Genomic DNA, 17,023 nt, shown 5'->3' on the forward strand with positions numbered 1-17,023 from the left:
CCTAGCTAAAACCTTACTAGGAAAGATTCGTTGGGAAAAAAAATCCTATTCAATGGGAAAAAAAAAATACTGCAACCGTTCTTTAATTTGATCTATTATGAAGAACAAACCAGATTATTAAATAACTAATATAGATCCCGTGCAATGTATGTACGGTATTTATAGAGTTTTACTTTTGAGAGTATTATTTATGGAATTTAAACTGACCATTCATTTATTTTTCATGTTTTTTCTCATTGTATTTTGATTTGAGAAATAAAAATTTAGATTGTAAGAAGTAATGAAATGAATATTTTTTGAAAGCTTTTTTTTTATTTTTTTTACAGAGAAATTAATATTGTTAATTTACGAATATTTATTAATAATATATTTTTTAGCCGCAACTTTTTATCATAAAAGTTCGATGAATTTTTAATAAATATTTACTAATAATATATTTTTTAGCCACAACTTTTTATCATAAAAATCAATGAATTTGTATCATAATTTTTTTTTAAAAAGAATTTCTTTATCATAAAAAGATCAGAGATAAATTTGTACATAATGTGAAATATTCAATGTTATAAATATTTAAATACAAAAGATTATGTCCGTTTATAACCTGTCATGTCCATACATATAGTATATGTTAAAAATATTAAGCACTATTATAGGAAATATGTTTTAGGCAGAAAAAATTGGAGTTTCGTTTATTTTTTTAGTAAATAGGGGATTCATCCTAACACATGATATAATTTGGAAAATCATTTTTATTATATATGGATTAACATTGTCACTGAAGACTTTCACATTACTTTTCAACTAGTTGGTGAAGCATAAATCAAAGGTGACAAATTCCTCCACAAAGTTTTTCATATTTTAAAAGAAAGGAATAAAAGATTCTTGTTTTAAAGGAGAGAGAAAGAATATTCGTACCCTAGTGTAAATTGGAATATGAGTATACTTTTCAACTTGCGTTATCACACGTCGATAAGAACCATGACATTATATAAACGACTACGGTGGCTTATCGTTAATGCAAGCCAGGCAGAGCTAGCGTTTAAATCATTATACATATCTTCTCAATTTTCAAGGTAAGAAATCGTTTGTTTACATGGTACTAAAATCAAACTTCAATTGTTCATGTTATATACCCTTCTCCAATTTTCTTGATTATTTCATATATACCTTCTACTTTATCATGTATTTACTAGAGTATTTCGTAGGGTTCAATTAATTCTTTTTCCTATTCATTAAGTATTAGTACATAAATATAACTTACTCATCCTATTATATATTTGTTATTATCTTGAAAGGGCTATTTTTATTTTTGACATCTAATTATGTCTTAAATCGTACAATTTTCTATAATTTAGAAGGTATTTAGAGACGTAGGGAGTATTAACAAAATGCCGTTTGACTTTTTATTCTTCCGAAAGTTGAAAGAAAGATTATTCGAACTTATTAAGATGTGATGTATGATTTTACCATTAAAGTTAGGTATGGCAACGATGCAAAAGCAGAATGGCACGGTTTGTGACAAGAGAGTTAAACGTGCACAAGAAGGAGTCCAAGCCACCATCCATAACCAGACCCATTTCGAGATGAGTTTAGTTACATATCATAGTTGGTCAGGCACTCCTGCTAACTCATTCCCGGTAACAATCTCTCCCAATGCCAATGTCAAACTTACCCACTTGAATGGAAACAATTTTGGTTCCAAAGGCGTTGTAGTGTATAAGGGGAGAAATGCGGTAGGCATGGACTGTTCGTGGATTTTAGCATGGCATGCACCCGCTGACAGCCAACCACTTCATGACAGGGTAAGTATGAACATTTTTTTTTCGGTCGTGTTAAATATCGTCGACACTTTTACTAATTATCGTCGACAACTAACACATCTTTTCAATTTTGCCCCCCATTAACTTCCCCTTGTCTTTCTCCCGAATCTTTCTAAAACAAAAAAAGCCGGTTTTTCTGAAAAAAATCGTAATTTAATTTACGAACTTTTCGATTAAAACGGTTTTAAACATACGGTAACAACGATCAAGTTAGTAACGGTTTTAAAAATATTTTCGTCCAAATTTTTTATTTTAAAAAAAAAAAAATCGGACGAAAATATTTTTCGTCTGGACGAAAAAATATTTTCCGTCTGGAATTTTTTTTTTTAAAAAAATAAATTCATTTTCCGACTTAGATTAATTTTTGCCGCGGTAATCGATAATTATTAATCGAAAATTGCATGGGTTTACTATTTAAATTTAGTTAATTATAAAACTATAAATAAAAATAAACAGATTATTATTAAAATCTATATTAATATTATGGGTTCATATGAAATTAACTATATTAAAATTAATTATTATTAATCACAAATGAGTATTGTAAGCTTTCGAGAATATAAAATTGGTTATATATAAAATATACATAATGTAAATTTTAAGGTCATATAAAAAGAGATTGATATTGTAAACTTTCTAAAATAAAATGAGAAATTGATGAAGTTTTTTAGTGGTGGGATAGGGGGTAAAAAAATATCTTTTGGCTTCTTAGTTTTAAGGAGCCAATCAGAAGGGTTTAAAAAACTCAGCTTTTATATATAGAAGATTTTTAAAAAATTAAACTAGTTTAGATCACTTGTCGTCGTGATTCCTTGAATTTGGTGGCGGAATTAAAGCGGTGGTGACGGAAATGTCGTATTTGAAAAAAGATGTTAAAATATGGAAGGTTTAGAGTGAGGGATAGATTAGAAAAGTCATTAAAAAATGTCGACGACGTTTAGCAGTTTGGTTTTTTTCACGCACTTTTTTCACTACAAAAAAAAGTGATGTTAGCTACACCTACTGGTCTTTTTGCTTGTGAAACCAATCAGTCAGCCCGGTGATTTTCAACATAAAGCGATTTTCCCTAATAAACCTTCTTTTTATTCGAACTTTTTTAAAGAAACCGGTCTTTTTGCTTGTGAAACCCGTTTCCCTTCATAAATGGGAAAATAATTTGGAACTTTTTGCATAAACGCGGCATTTTTGGTGGTGAGTGGCCTTTCCACTCATAAATCACGTTTTCAAATGCAACAAGTTTTGTTTTCTCGAGGATTTTCTTGCAAATGACTTTTTTACTATTCCATCACATAAAAGGGTAAATTGGTCGCAAACGGCCATTTGCAACGACATCAATTTTCACATAACCTTGTCACAAATGACTTTATTTTACTATAGAATAGGTCGTCGCAAAGCGTACTTTTTTATTTGGAATTATGCCCCATCTTTTCTAATAGACATAATCACTTTATATTTTTTCTCGGCTTGTACGGTCCTTAATCCCGAATTCCCGACCCACCCCGTAATATAATTGAACTTGTTTTTTTAATATTATAATGTGTTCGTTCCGTCCAAAAAAAAAGCGTATTTTTTTGCTGCGAATATCTTGAAAAAAACTTCTTTTCTTTTATTTTTCAATTTCCACTTTTTCTTGTCAACTCCATTTTTTTGGCCCAACCCGCTTTCACAGATTCCCATATTATAAGTCCAATTCAAAAATTCAAACAACAAAGAAAAAGTTCACTAATAAAGCACAAGAAACGAGTGAAATTCTTCCAAAGTAAGAATGTAAAAACAATTATTTTGCTACGAAAGTTGATAAAAAAAACAAATTTAATTTAGCCGCAAAAAAAAAATATCATCGCAAGCTAAACCCGTCCAACCACTTCGTCACAAGTTCCGTGACACGGTCGATTGCCAAACCTTCATGGATTTGTGATTTCGTCTCAAAATTTTCTAGCAAAGAGTGCATTTTTTTAGTGTTTATAGTGGGTGATGATTACAAATACTACTATACAACTTGTTGTATAAGAATATTGTACAACTATAACAAATCTAACTCTGTTTACGTGTATTGTTTTCGAGCTCTTATAACTTTTGATTTATATTTAAATATTTTGATGTCAAACTTAAAATCTAATTGAGTTTATATATACTATTCTTAAGTTTCATTATAATTTTTTAAAACCAATATTTTTATAATGGAGTTCAGATTCTTTCAAATACAGCTCGTAATGTATAAGTGTAAGCTCGAATAATTCATTATAAAGCTTAGATTTTTTTTTCTATACAACTGGTTATATAGTCTACTTACTGGGTGATGATACAATAATCACTCATTTTGTTCTTGGTTTTAATGTAGGTATATATTATATGTGGCCTAAAAAAATTCCTTGACCGCCTGGAGTTAGATCAAATTGAACAAGCCATTGATGACTTGGACAATGCCTTACCTTCTGCCACTTTCACAGACCAACCTACCAAGACCTATGTTGATGGCAAGATCCATGACGTCGACCCAAAATTTGCTACTCTTATTGGGAACTTCAAACTTGTCCCATGAAGCCATGGACATATAAATTATCCATATAATAACATATATTATTATAATAATAAAAGGTCATAATATACTGTGTGATCGAAGCTTTCATGTTAGCTTGCGGTGCATGTACACTGGTTGCTTATCCTACTACCTATTATGAAGCTTAAATAAATAATTAAATGGAATAATAATTATGATATTGAACTTTTTCTTTTGTCTATTTAAATTATCATACATTCGAGCTTAATTACTAGTAAGTACATGATCCAATAAAATCGATGATTTGAGATGTTGAAGCTGATGCTCGATTAGATCCTTAGATTAATTAATTGCCATTCAAGGATTTCCCCCTAATAAATTCTAATTTTACAATAACAAAAAAAAAAAAAAAGAACTAATGATTTCAAAATTTTGCTGATGCGTGTTTACGGGTGGGGAGTGGAAGGCGGGAAGGGGAGGGGGGAAATGAAGAGTGGAAGCCTGCGCCGGATGGTTTTGTGAAGGTGAAAGTCGATGCGGGGGTGAAAGATGGCGAAGGAGTTAGTATACGGGGGCGCGTGTGTAGGGATCGACGTGGAGAAGTAGTCTGGGGTATGTCTTTGGTTCGAGAGCAGAGCTGGGATCCTCATATTGCGGAGGCTGTGGCAGTTTTAGACGGTCTTCAAGAAGCTGTAGGACAGGGCATTCGAGATGTGGCGCTGGAAAGTGATTGTTTGCAGGTTATTGAGGCGTTGGAGTGCAAGCGACATGGAAGAAGCGATTTCTCTTTAGTTATTGATGATATTCTTGCTTTATGTAGTTCTTTTAATTCGGTTGTTTGGTCGCAAACGAGTAGAATTAATAATTGTGTGGCTCATTCTTTAGCTCATATTTCTCCTAGAATTGTTGATAAAGACGGTTTGACTGGACGCTTTACCACCGACCGTGACTGGACGCTTTACCACCGACCGTTAACAATGCTGTAGTTTTTTTATCTATCTTTATTATAGTAATACCCTTGTGGTGTTTTTCTCAAAAAAAACAACAAAAATCACAAATCAAGTTTCTTAAGGGGATAAATTTTATCAAAAAAGTTGTTTATTAATGATAATATATAATTGGATATAGCAAATATGATAATATATAATCACTCATATATGATGAGTAATAAAAGTAACAATAATAACAGCGGAAAGTAATAGTAACAATAACGGGTGTTGTGAATTAACATTATTAAATGCGGGTGTAGTGAAAAGGAAGATAATAATGGCAGGAGTAGTGAAAGTAAAAATAGCCACAACAAATGTAATGAAAGTAATAGTAGGAACAACGGAGAAAGTAAGAAAAATTAGCTAACAATTCGATTTAAGAAAAAAATTATTTATTTAAATATGAGTTTGATAAAATTAACGGGAATGGATATAACCATAAAAATAACGTGAGTAGTTAATATTATCCGAAAATCAGGAATTCGAAAATTCGGAGATCCAGATTTCGAAAACCGAATTCGATCCGGATTTAAATATACAGTAAAAATTCCACTGAGGCTGGTGGTATTGGGCTATTGGCAGATTAAAACTAAAGGTAATTTCAGTCCATTTTGCATTTTGCAGCCCACTAAAAAAGGTAATGTCTTCGATCGCATAAATTACAAGTCCTCATCGCATAAATTACAAGTCTCGATCGCATAAATTACAAGGCTTAATTGCATAAATTACAAGTCTTTATTACAAATTTCAAAACTAGTCTAAAAACAACATAACCTATACATAAAGTTTTCCTTTTTTTTTCTATATAAATTTTTAAAATTCGGATCGGATTCGAATATCCGGTTTAAGAATATCACAATGCACATCTGATCCAGTTTATTCGGAAAAAATCGGATCGGATATCCAATTTAAATGGTATCCATATATTCGGATTTTTATTTCCAGGATTTCGGATCGGATTAAAAAAAAATGGGATCGGATATTTTTTGCTCAGCCCTAACAATCAATAATATAAACGATCTTATGAAATACTCTCCCTCTGAATTTCTGCATGGAGAATATTTTTGGTATTATATAGTAATCGTAATAATATAATTATGATATTAATAATATCTTTAAGAAAATTCTAGGTGTATTAGGTTTTAGATGCTATGTAAAGTGTCTCTCAATATAATTGTCGGATAACGAACAATCAATAATATAAACGATCTTATGAAATATTCTCTCTCTGAATTTCTACATAGTATTAGAGCCAGGTTTATTCCTGGGTCTTAAACGAAGACGGGTCCGAAAAGCGCTATATATTCACGTCCGACAAAAGGTGAAACTGGGCCACTATTTGGCGGGTTGAAAAAGCAACGATTCTCCCACCCGACAAAATAGGTTCGAAAAGAATGGCGTTTCTTCAATTGATAAAAAAGGAGGGCATGTGAAGAATCACATGTCAGTTTCCCACATTGAAGAAATAGAGAAGACCGATCCACTTTATAACCAAAGGGGTTACTCCACTCATTGTCAATTGTTTTTTGGAATGAAATCTCCTTGGACTTGTAAAGTAAACACTATATCCTCCTCGATGGACGCGGCTCAGGCTTATGTGCGATTTTAGCAAAGAGTATAACAACCATTCTTTAATTGGATAAATTAAGAAGAACCAACCAGATCATTATATTATTAAATAGGGTTGCCCGTGCGTTGCACGGATTCTAAAATAATTGGCTAAATATATAATTTATAAGGACGTTTTAGCCTAATGTTATGTAAAGAGGATATTAGAACAATTTTAATGCTAACATGACTTGATTAACGATCATTACTCCTTCAACTTGTCATTTTATTAGCTAAACTAATCGACTCTTGGATGACACATTTCTCCACTTAGATATTAGTTTTGAGATGTTTAATTGCTAAAATAAAACAAAAATGACAATCCATTTAACATTGTGTTATATGCAATATGTACATGTCTTCCCTCTTTTAATCTTCATATTTAAAGTATGGTAAATGACTAATATAGATGCGGTATACTCTTAGGTCACTTGGATCCCTTCCTTTTGGACCTCTCCTCCCTACCTCAACCACATGTTTAATGTCTTTTGTTATTGACAATGACTCTTGGAATGTTTCTCACAATAAGTTTAATTTATACTCTTTTTTTCATTATCGAAAAATTTTTGTTACTTATTTTCCTTTTAACCTCGTTCCAATAACTGTAATATCACTTCTCGATGCTCCTTTAAAAGTTTCATCTTAGGCCTTTTTTTTGTAAAGATTCTCTTACCCTTGCCATATCTTTCTTTTCTTGGCCCAACCTTAAATGGTTATGTTCTTGACGAACCAATATCATATTTCTCTTTTATTGTGATGGCTCGCTAGGTTAGGTATATTCCTACATAAGATTACCGTCTCCTCTCGGGGTTTGCCTATTTCGCTTTCTCGTGGCATATATTACCATCATTATAAAAACACCATCCACATTTTGTGGGACCGTCCCTCGCTTCATAATTTGTAGGGGTTCTTATTATGAGCTCCCATTTACCTTCTACTCCTTTAATATGATCTCGAGCTTTGGCTCTTCAAGAATAATCTTAATCATTCCAACTTGTCTTGAACCGCTATGATCTTTTCTCCTTATTATTCGGTGTCTTTCGTCAACTCAGTGTTAAAGCTACTTATGGTGGATATTGGTTGCGTTGCTCGTGATATTTTTGGCGGTGGCTAAAAGGATGGACTTTCAAGTTTACCGCTTTTACCCTTTTACTTGGAGCGAAAAACTTGCCACCATTCAGGATGACCTTCTTTCTAGTTTAATCGCGTGGGTTGTTTCTGTTATGCGGAAGCGTGAATACCTCGTATTGGACCTCTGCTGCATTTATGTCCACTGTCCATAATAGTACGATATCGTCCGCTTTGAGCTAAGCCCTCACGGATTTACTCTTGAGCACCTTCCCAAAAGGCCTCGTACTATTATATTTGGTAAACAATTATAAAAATGATCTTTCATCTGTATTCTACCGATGTGGGATATGGGTTTGCACCCTAACAATCCTCCCCTCAAACCAAGGACCATCATCTTGACTCGGATCTTGACCTCTATGGAGAACTTTTCACACCTACAACCCCAAATTCTAGACACCCGAAACATCACAAGTCTTGATAACCTCCCCTTGACCGACACACTATGCTACCACGAGCCATGTCTTGCACCACATGTCACCGCCTGGTCAAGTGAGTGCCCCTCATGCTCCTCAGCCTGCATCTAATATACCCTTGACTGGGTCCGCCACTTCAGAAGTCCTAGAACACAAACGGTCTCTGACATCCAACCTGGAAAGGACCCACCAGACCTGTGGCACCCAATCTGATAAGGGTCCACCTGATCAACAGTTCTAATACACAAATGGTCTTTGTCCCGCAAGACCTATGACGCCTTTCATCCATTTAACCTTGTACCGGGTCTTCTCAAGGACTCACCCCGAGCTAGGAGGTCCATGCCTTACAGTGTACAACTTCAAGTCTTGGACCTACTGATGCATCCTCGTGTGTAGCCCAAGTCGAACCTTGGGTTCTGATACCACTTGTTGTGCGGAAGTGTGAATACCTCATGTTGGGCCTCTGCTGCATCTGTGTCCACTGTCCATAATAGTACGATAATGTCCGGTTTGGCCAAGCCCTCACGGATTCACTCTTGGGCTTCTTCCCATAAGGCCTTGCACTATTATATTTTGTAGACAATTATAAAGATTATCTTCCATTTTATTCTATCGATGGGGACATGAGGTTTGCACCCTAACAGTTTCGTTACTAGCTTAGCGGTATACCTTTGTGTCGTTAATTATATCTAGCCTTTTATATTATCCATGGCTGTGTTTGGAGCTTATGTACACTATTTTCAATAGGTTTAGTTGTATCTCACTATATACATCCTTATTACACCTGTCAAAACATGACTCAATTCATAAACTTAACCTCACCCGATCCTTTTTTTAGGGTTAAGACTTCAGACTGGTGAATCTTACTCCATGACATTAAAATACCCTAATATGAAATAATTAATAATCCGTTATTACAATGTCAACTATGTGTGAAAACTATGAAAAATTTATTAAATTTAATAAACTAAAAACATAATAAATTCATTTTTATGTGAAGTCATATCTACCATATAATAATATTTTAAAGGACTCTTTCATTCATTCATTTTTTTAATTATTTATAAGATATATTTTAATCAAAGGTAAATAATATAACTGGTTGAGATGAAGAGAGTATAATAATTATCAAAACAAATGGATATAATTAATGTCTCTGTACGCAATGGATATAATTAGAATGTTATTATTAGATCCATCAAAGGTGTTATAAACTATTTTTCATCCGTATTCTAATCTTGACCTGACCCGTTTTCTGACCCGCCCATATTAAACTATTTTTATTTCATAAATCGGTCTAATGATTGCAATTCGTAATAACATATTGAATAATGCTCAACTTTCATGTTGATTGTCTACTAATTACGTGTTTGCTTTATATCTATAACACATATAATGTGAGTCTGGTACAACTGATGCAAACACACTACAACAGCAACACAAACATTCATCAGTATCCAAGTTGCATCACCAAGCCTCCGGTCACAGACCACCTTAGATATTTGTATAGAAGCTTCTAGATTCTGTTAGGAGTTTGTTAGAGAGTTTGTTACACTTGTAACAAACTTTGACTGATGTAACTGATTTGACTAGGACTAGTTAGTTGCTCTTCTTCTTGTATATATACACATACTTTTACATTGATCAGAAGTTAGATAATACAATCACAAATTCTATTTACATTTTGTTTCTTCTATAATTCTCCATAATTCTTTCAACACATTCTGTTACTAAGCTTCTGTGTTCATCAATGGCGTTTCCTAAGTTTCATGCCGCCATTGTTGCATACATTCTGGCACCATTTCACATGGTATCAGAGCAGGATTAACATCCTGTTTCTGCATATCGTTCATCAATCTTCCGCAATTTTCGCTTTATTTCTCTGATTTCAGTATTTCTTAGTTCAAATTGTTGTTTTTCTGCAGCAATTTTTCATTTTTCTGCTCCTTTATTCTTCAAATACAACAAATCAAACATTCTTCTACTCTCAAAACTTGTATATTCTTCAAATATGATAAATTCTACTGAAATTCCAACTGGTGAAGCTTCTTACAGTAATCCGTATGATGATCCACTTTTTCTTGCAAATTCTGAGAGTGCTAATATGTCATTGACGAATACTCCTTTCAATGGTTCTAATTTTTTGTCCTGGAGTCGAGGTGTTGTTCTTGCTCTTGGCACGAAGAATAAGCAAGGCTTCATCACAGGTGTAGTTCCAATGCCTGCAGTTACTTCTCCAAAGTTTCCTCAATGCATGAGGTGTGATCATATGGTTAGGTGTTGGTTACTGTATTCCATTGCTCCTTCAATCAAAGAAGGTTTTACATCTTGTAAGTCAGCAAAGTTGTTATGGACTGACCTATGTGAACGCTATGGTTAATCAAATGCTCCTCTTCTATATCAATTGAAGACGGAATTGAAGAACATCTCACAAGAAAATGCTTCTATTGTTGAATATTTCAACAAACTTAAGCGACATTGGGATGACATTGAAGAGCTAGAAGAGTTGTCTGAATGCAGTTGTGGAGCTATGGACACGTGCACCTACTGTCTGTACAAGAAATTGCTTGAGATTGCTTCTCGTGAGAAAGTCATCACTTTTCTCATGGGATTAAGTGATACCTATGAGAATTTTAGGTCAAATATACTGGCTATAGATCCTCTTTCACCAATCAACAAGGCTTATTCTATTGTTCAGCAAGTTGAAAGTCAGAAAAATATCACAAATATGATCAATCTTCATCAAAATTCTAGTGCTATGAATTCCTTCAACAAATCCAGTGGGAAGCAGCCTTGGAATGTCTGGAAACGAGATCCTAAAAAGCTCAAGCCTGATGATTGTTGGTGTCCAGCTTGTCATAAGAAAGGACATACAATTGACACTTATTTTGTGAAGCATCCTGAGCTGAAAGAGATGTTCTTGGCCAGGTTCTCTGCTAATAATGCCTCCACCATGCCTGCTGATAATACTGCTTCTGGTTATCAGGGAGCTCCTGTTCACAGAGGTTTTACATCTGGTTATCAGGGAGCACCTGAGTATAGTGCTAATGCTGCTTCTACTAAGGGTCCCTCTATGGATTCTGCTTCTCAGGCACCTGTAGGAGCACCTGTTACTCCTGTCCATTTTGATCCAGTATTGTTGACTACTTTCTATAATCAAATGATGCAATTGGCTCAAGCTAAGCATGAATCTCCTCTGGATTATTCTGATGTCTCAGTCAATTTTGCAGGTATCTCATTAGCACATCATTCTGATAATGCTGCTTGTACTATTGACTGAATAATAGACAAAGGTGACACTAATCATATGTGTGGCAATTCTGCTCTGTTTGATAAATTGCACAATTTACAAACTCCTATTAGGATAGGTTTACCTGATGGTTCTATACAATTGGTTACACAAACTGGCAATATCTCTTTACTCAATGGTTCACTCATTTTGCATAATGCTCTCTATGTTCCTGCTTTTCAGCATAATTTGCTGTCAGTAGGAAAATTACTTCTCACTAATGCTTTTCTCATTCAGTTTCATGTTCATCACTGTGTAATACAAGACCCACTTTCTAGCTGTCCTGTGGCAGTTTGCTTCCAAGAAAGGGGTTTATACAAGCTGAAGAATTCTACTACAACTTTGTCTTTTCTAGTCTGCAGTATTTTACTTTGATTCCTAACCCTGCAGTTCATAATGTTGTCAATAAAACTGCAGGAGATCAATGTAATTGCAATAATAATTTAGATTGTAAGAAACATCCTAGTGTTGCTTTACTTCATGCCAGATTAGGCCATACTTCCCTGGCTAAGATGCAGTGTATAGATGAGTCAGAATGTAAAGGATTGAAATCATATGAATGTGACACTTGTATTCAGGCCAAATTACATAAGACTCATTTTGACAGAAGTGATAGTAGAGCTGTTCATTGTTTTGATTTACTCCATGTTGATCTTTGGGGGCCTTATAAGACAGCCTCTATAACTGGTGCTTATTATTTTTTTACCATTGTTGATGATCACTCTCGTGTTACATGGACCTTTTTACTGAAGTACAAGACTCAGGTGGCTTCTATTTTTGAGGGTTTTTTGGCTCAGGTGACTAATGTGTATAAGTCTAGTGTCAAAACTGTCAAAAGTGATAATGGCACTGAGCTTATCCAAGAGTATTGTCTTAACCTAATGCTTAGGAAAGGCATTATGCATCAGAAATCCATTCCAGGTACTCCTCAGCAGAATGGGAGGGTTCAAAGGAAACATAGGCACCTGGTAGAGACTGCTAGGGCTATGTTGTTACATGCTCATTTGCCCAAAAGATTTTGGGGAGAAAGTCTCTTAGCTGCCACACATATCATTAATAAACTTCCCACTCTAGTGCTTGGATGGAAGTCCCCTTATGAAGTTTTAATAGGCAAAAAGCCTGATTATAGTGAACTAAGAGTGTTTAGTTGCCAATGCTATGCTTTAAAAAAATTCTCCCCTACCAAAGATAAATTTACTTCTAAAGGCAAGAAATGTATCTTCATAGGTTATCCTTATGGTCAAAAGGCTTTTAAGCTTTATGACATTGACACTCATTCAATATTTGTGAGTAGAGATGTGGTTTTTCAGGAATCAACATTCCCTTATTTGCCAAAGATTAATTCTTCTACTGACTCTTCCTCTGTTCCTACTCCTATTTCCACTTCTGATGATGATACAAATGATTATATACCCACTTTTGTTCATCCAAATTCCCCTGACACCATTCAAGTTTCTAACACACCCCATTGTACTAGTCCTATTACCTTTCCACACAGCAATGTTTCTCCACCTGTCAATAATGCTGATATCCCTTCCATATTTTTTGATCATGACAATTCTATAAATTCTTCTTCACCTTCTATTACTGTACCACCTGAACCTAGGCAGTCTTCTAGACCTAGGTACATGTCTTCCAAATTCAAGGATTTTGTTGTGCCACCTAAAATTCAAAATATATTACCTGTTATTCCCAATTCCCCGCATTCTCATTCTTTTTCTATCTTCAATACTGCTACTCACTCTCCTACTTGGTCAGCATCTTTTAATGCTGTTCTTCATACACCTGAGCCCACTACTTATAAGTAGGCTCAGTTATATCCCAAATGGGTTGAAGCAATGTCCAAAGGACTTCAGGCTCTTGAATCCAATGGTACTTGGGAGCTGGTCTCTTTACCACCTGGTGCTACTGCTATAGGGTCTAAATGGGTCTATAAAGTCAAGTTTAGGCCAGATGGTTCTGTAGAAAGGCATAAGGCCAGATTAGTGGCTAAGGGATATAGCCAGGTGGAAGGCAAGGATTACAAACACACCTTTTCTCCTGTGGCTAAGTTTGTCACTGTGAGAATTTTATTAGTAGTTGCTGCAGCCAGACAGTGGTCCATTCACCAGTTAGATATTAATAATGCTTTTCTCCACGGTTTCTTGGATGAAGTGGTATAAATGAAACCACCTGATGCTTATGTTAAGGCTCAACCTGGCCAGGTCTGTCTCTTAAAGAGATCCTTGTATGGCTTAAAGCAGGCCTTCAGACAATAGAACAAGGAGTTGACCAAGTTACTTCTTGAGCATGGATTTGTTCAATCAAGAAGTGATTACTCTTTGTTCACCAGGATAGTAGATGGATATATGACTATTGTATTGGTTTATGTAGATGATTTGTTAATCACGGGCAATCATACTACTTTTATTCCCATTCTGAAACAAGCTCTTGATAAAGCCTTCACTATTAAAGATTTGGGTCTTATTCAATATTTTCTGGGTTTAGAAGTCATGCAGTCACCAGAGGGTATATTAGTTAATCAAAGAAAGTATGCTTTGGATATTATTAAGGATACAGGCTTGCAAGACTGCAAACCTGCACTTTTTCCCTTACCAAGGGGTTTGCATTTGTCTACTGCTGATGGTGTTCCTCTTGATGATCCTGAAATCTACAGGAGGTTGGTTGGAAGGTTACTATACCTAAATCTTACAAGACCAGACTTATCTTATGTTGTTCAGCATTTAAGTCAATTTCTGAGTTGTCCACGAGAGCCACATATGCAAGCAACTCTTCATGTGGCGAGATACTTGCAGGCCACTGCTGATGCTGCCATTTTTTATCCTACAACTACTGATCTGCATCTCAGGGATTTTTGTGATGCAGATTGGGGCACTTGTGCTTTTAGTTGTAAGTCTGTAACTGGTCATTGTGTTTTCTTAGGTGATTCTCTCATTTCATGGAAAACAAAAAAGCAAAAGGCAGTCTCCAAAAGTTCTGCTGAATCTGAATATAGGGCAATGTCTTATGCAACTTCAGAGTTGGTTTGGATACATGCTCTATTACAGGATTTCAGTGTTACAGTTCCTTTGCCTATACAGTTGCATTGTGATAATAAAGCAGCCATCCATATTGCTGCTAATCCTGTATTCCATGAGCGCACCAAACACATCAAAATTGATTGTCATCATATCAGGGAAAGGCTTGAAGATGGTTTCCTTAATACTGTCCATGTCAAGTCACATTTATAGTTAGCTGATCTCATGACTAAGCCTTTGGGACAGCAGCAGCATGAGTTCCTTTCTGCCAAGTTGGGCTTGCTGTTACGTCCTCTTATCAGCAGCTCCAACTTGAGAGGGGGGGGGGGGGCTGTGAGTCTGGTATAGCTGATGCAAACACACTACAACAGCAGCACAAACATTCATCAGCATCCAAGTTGCATCACCAAGCCTCCGGTCACAGACCACCTTAGATATTTGTATAGAAGCTTTTAGATTCTGTTAGGAGTTTGTTAGAGAGTTTGTTACACTTGTAACAAACTTTGACTAATGTAACTGATTTGACTAGGACTAGTTAGTTGCTCGTCTTCTTGTATATATACACATACTTGTACATTGATCAGAAGTTAAGTAATACAATCACAAATTCTATTTACATTTTGTTTCTTCTATAATTCTCCATAATTCTTTCAACATATTCTGTTACTAAGCTTCTGTGTTCATCAATGGCGTTTCCTAAGTTTCATGCCGCCATTGTTGCATACATTCTGGCACCATTTCACACATAACAATATAATGCATGATGCATAATATTTTCTCTTAAAATAGCATCGTTGTAGCTTTTTATTATTTATTCGGTTTTTCTAATGTGTGTCCTAAGGGCACACATTAATAAGCCTAATAGAGAAAGATTTGCAAAAGATTCTCATTAAAAATGCAAGTATATACTTAATTTACCATAATTAATGAAAATCTCTTACAAATCATTCCCTAGTAGGCTTATTAATGTGTGCCCTTAGGGCACACGTTAGAAAAACCGTAATTTTAATATTAACATGCTCAGTCATGCACAAATACTATCCTACAACCAGTTGTATAATATCATTGTACAACCGCCTCAAAGTTATTGAGCTCTTACACATAGTTGTTGAGCTATTTTACAAGTTATTGAGTTATTTTACAAAGTTATTGAGTTTAAAAAGTATTCTGTTAAGCTCAATAACTTTGTATCATAGCTCGATAATTTTGTTAGTAGAGCTCAATAACTTTATAACAAAGCTCAATTACATTGAATAAGATTGAATAAGTTGTATATACAACCAGTTGTATAATACATTAACTGTCAGTCATGCTATATACACAATCATTTTCTTGCTCTATTTCATAATTTCACTTTGTAATTTCCATTTTTTTTGGGACATGCTAAATACCGGACACAATTTTACTAAATCCCGCACATTTGATCGTCTTATTCCAAATATACCCCTCCCATTTCTCCTCCCGCTAAGAGTGGGACAAATCAAAAACTGAAAAAATAATAAATTCCCAAATCGCTTGACCACCACGCCCCACTTGAAAATTGAACTGATGTCGATGACAGAAGGCTGACTGCGGTGGTGGTTGATGACCATTCGTGGGCGTCTCTGGCAAAGATAATTGCTTGCCTTTTCCCTTTGTGGTCTGGTTTTCCAATTGTAGAATGTAACATTCTGGTTTAGGAGAATAGACAACCATGTTTTCCACTTTCTCCGGCACTTGATTTGTTCACTCAAATTTGTTAGACAAACAATTATTCATGTTTTTATCATAATTAATTAGATTCGTAAATTGTAATGCAACATCGATTTAAACCTTAATTGTAGAAAACTCCCACCTTTTCTGAAATAGTACGTTAATTAGATCGATTGGAAGATTGGTTTAGTAATAAAATTGTTGATAAAACCCATAAATAACATGTAATCTCTACGAATTACGATCTATAATTGTTGAACTATTAACTAATTGGTTAGATTTTGAGAGGGAGAATGGAGATAATTCTTCTCAATTCTTTTTTAAGACGAAGGATGGTTATGGGATTTAGGGGAAAAATGTGTGGGATAAAGTAATTTTATGGGCGGGAATTAGCAATTACGTTTTTTTGTACAATATTTAATATGAACAAAAGATCACACTATAAAACTAAGGGAGTACATTTGCTCTTTGAGCCAGGATATCAATTATGTGCTCCACTTTCTATCTTTATAGCCTTTTTTGTATATATGATTAGCACTAACATAACAATCTTAAACAAACTTA

General features: G+C 34.7%; 2 protein-coding genes and 1 long non-coding RNA gene across 3 annotated transcripts in view; all 3 read left to right on the plus strand.

Annotated features, from left to right (window-relative positions):
- The window catches only part of LOC141656799 (jasmonate-induced protein homolog), a 239,665-nt gene that overhangs the window by 47,883 nt on the left and 174,759 nt on the right, over positions 1-17,023 (plus strand). The window lies entirely within an intron of this gene.
- The window catches only part of LOC141656802 (jasmonate-induced protein homolog), a 38,405-nt gene that overhangs the window by 10,835 nt on the left and 10,547 nt on the right, over positions 1-17,023 (plus strand). The gene's annotated exons all lie outside the window — the stretch shown is intronic.
- Positions 994-4,637, plus strand: LOC141655932 (uncharacterized). The gene is made up of 3 exons (XR_012548251.1): positions 994-1,073; positions 1,476-1,802; positions 4,162-4,637. It is a non-coding gene; the product is annotated as an uncharacterized LOC141655932 (long non-coding RNA).

Source organism: Silene latifolia, chromosome 5 (assembly GCF_048544455.1).
Source record: "Silene latifolia isolate original U9 population chromosome 5, ASM4854445v1, whole genome shotgun sequence".
Taxonomy (NCBI): Eukaryota; Viridiplantae; Streptophyta; class Magnoliopsida; order Caryophyllales; family Caryophyllaceae; genus Silene; species Silene latifolia.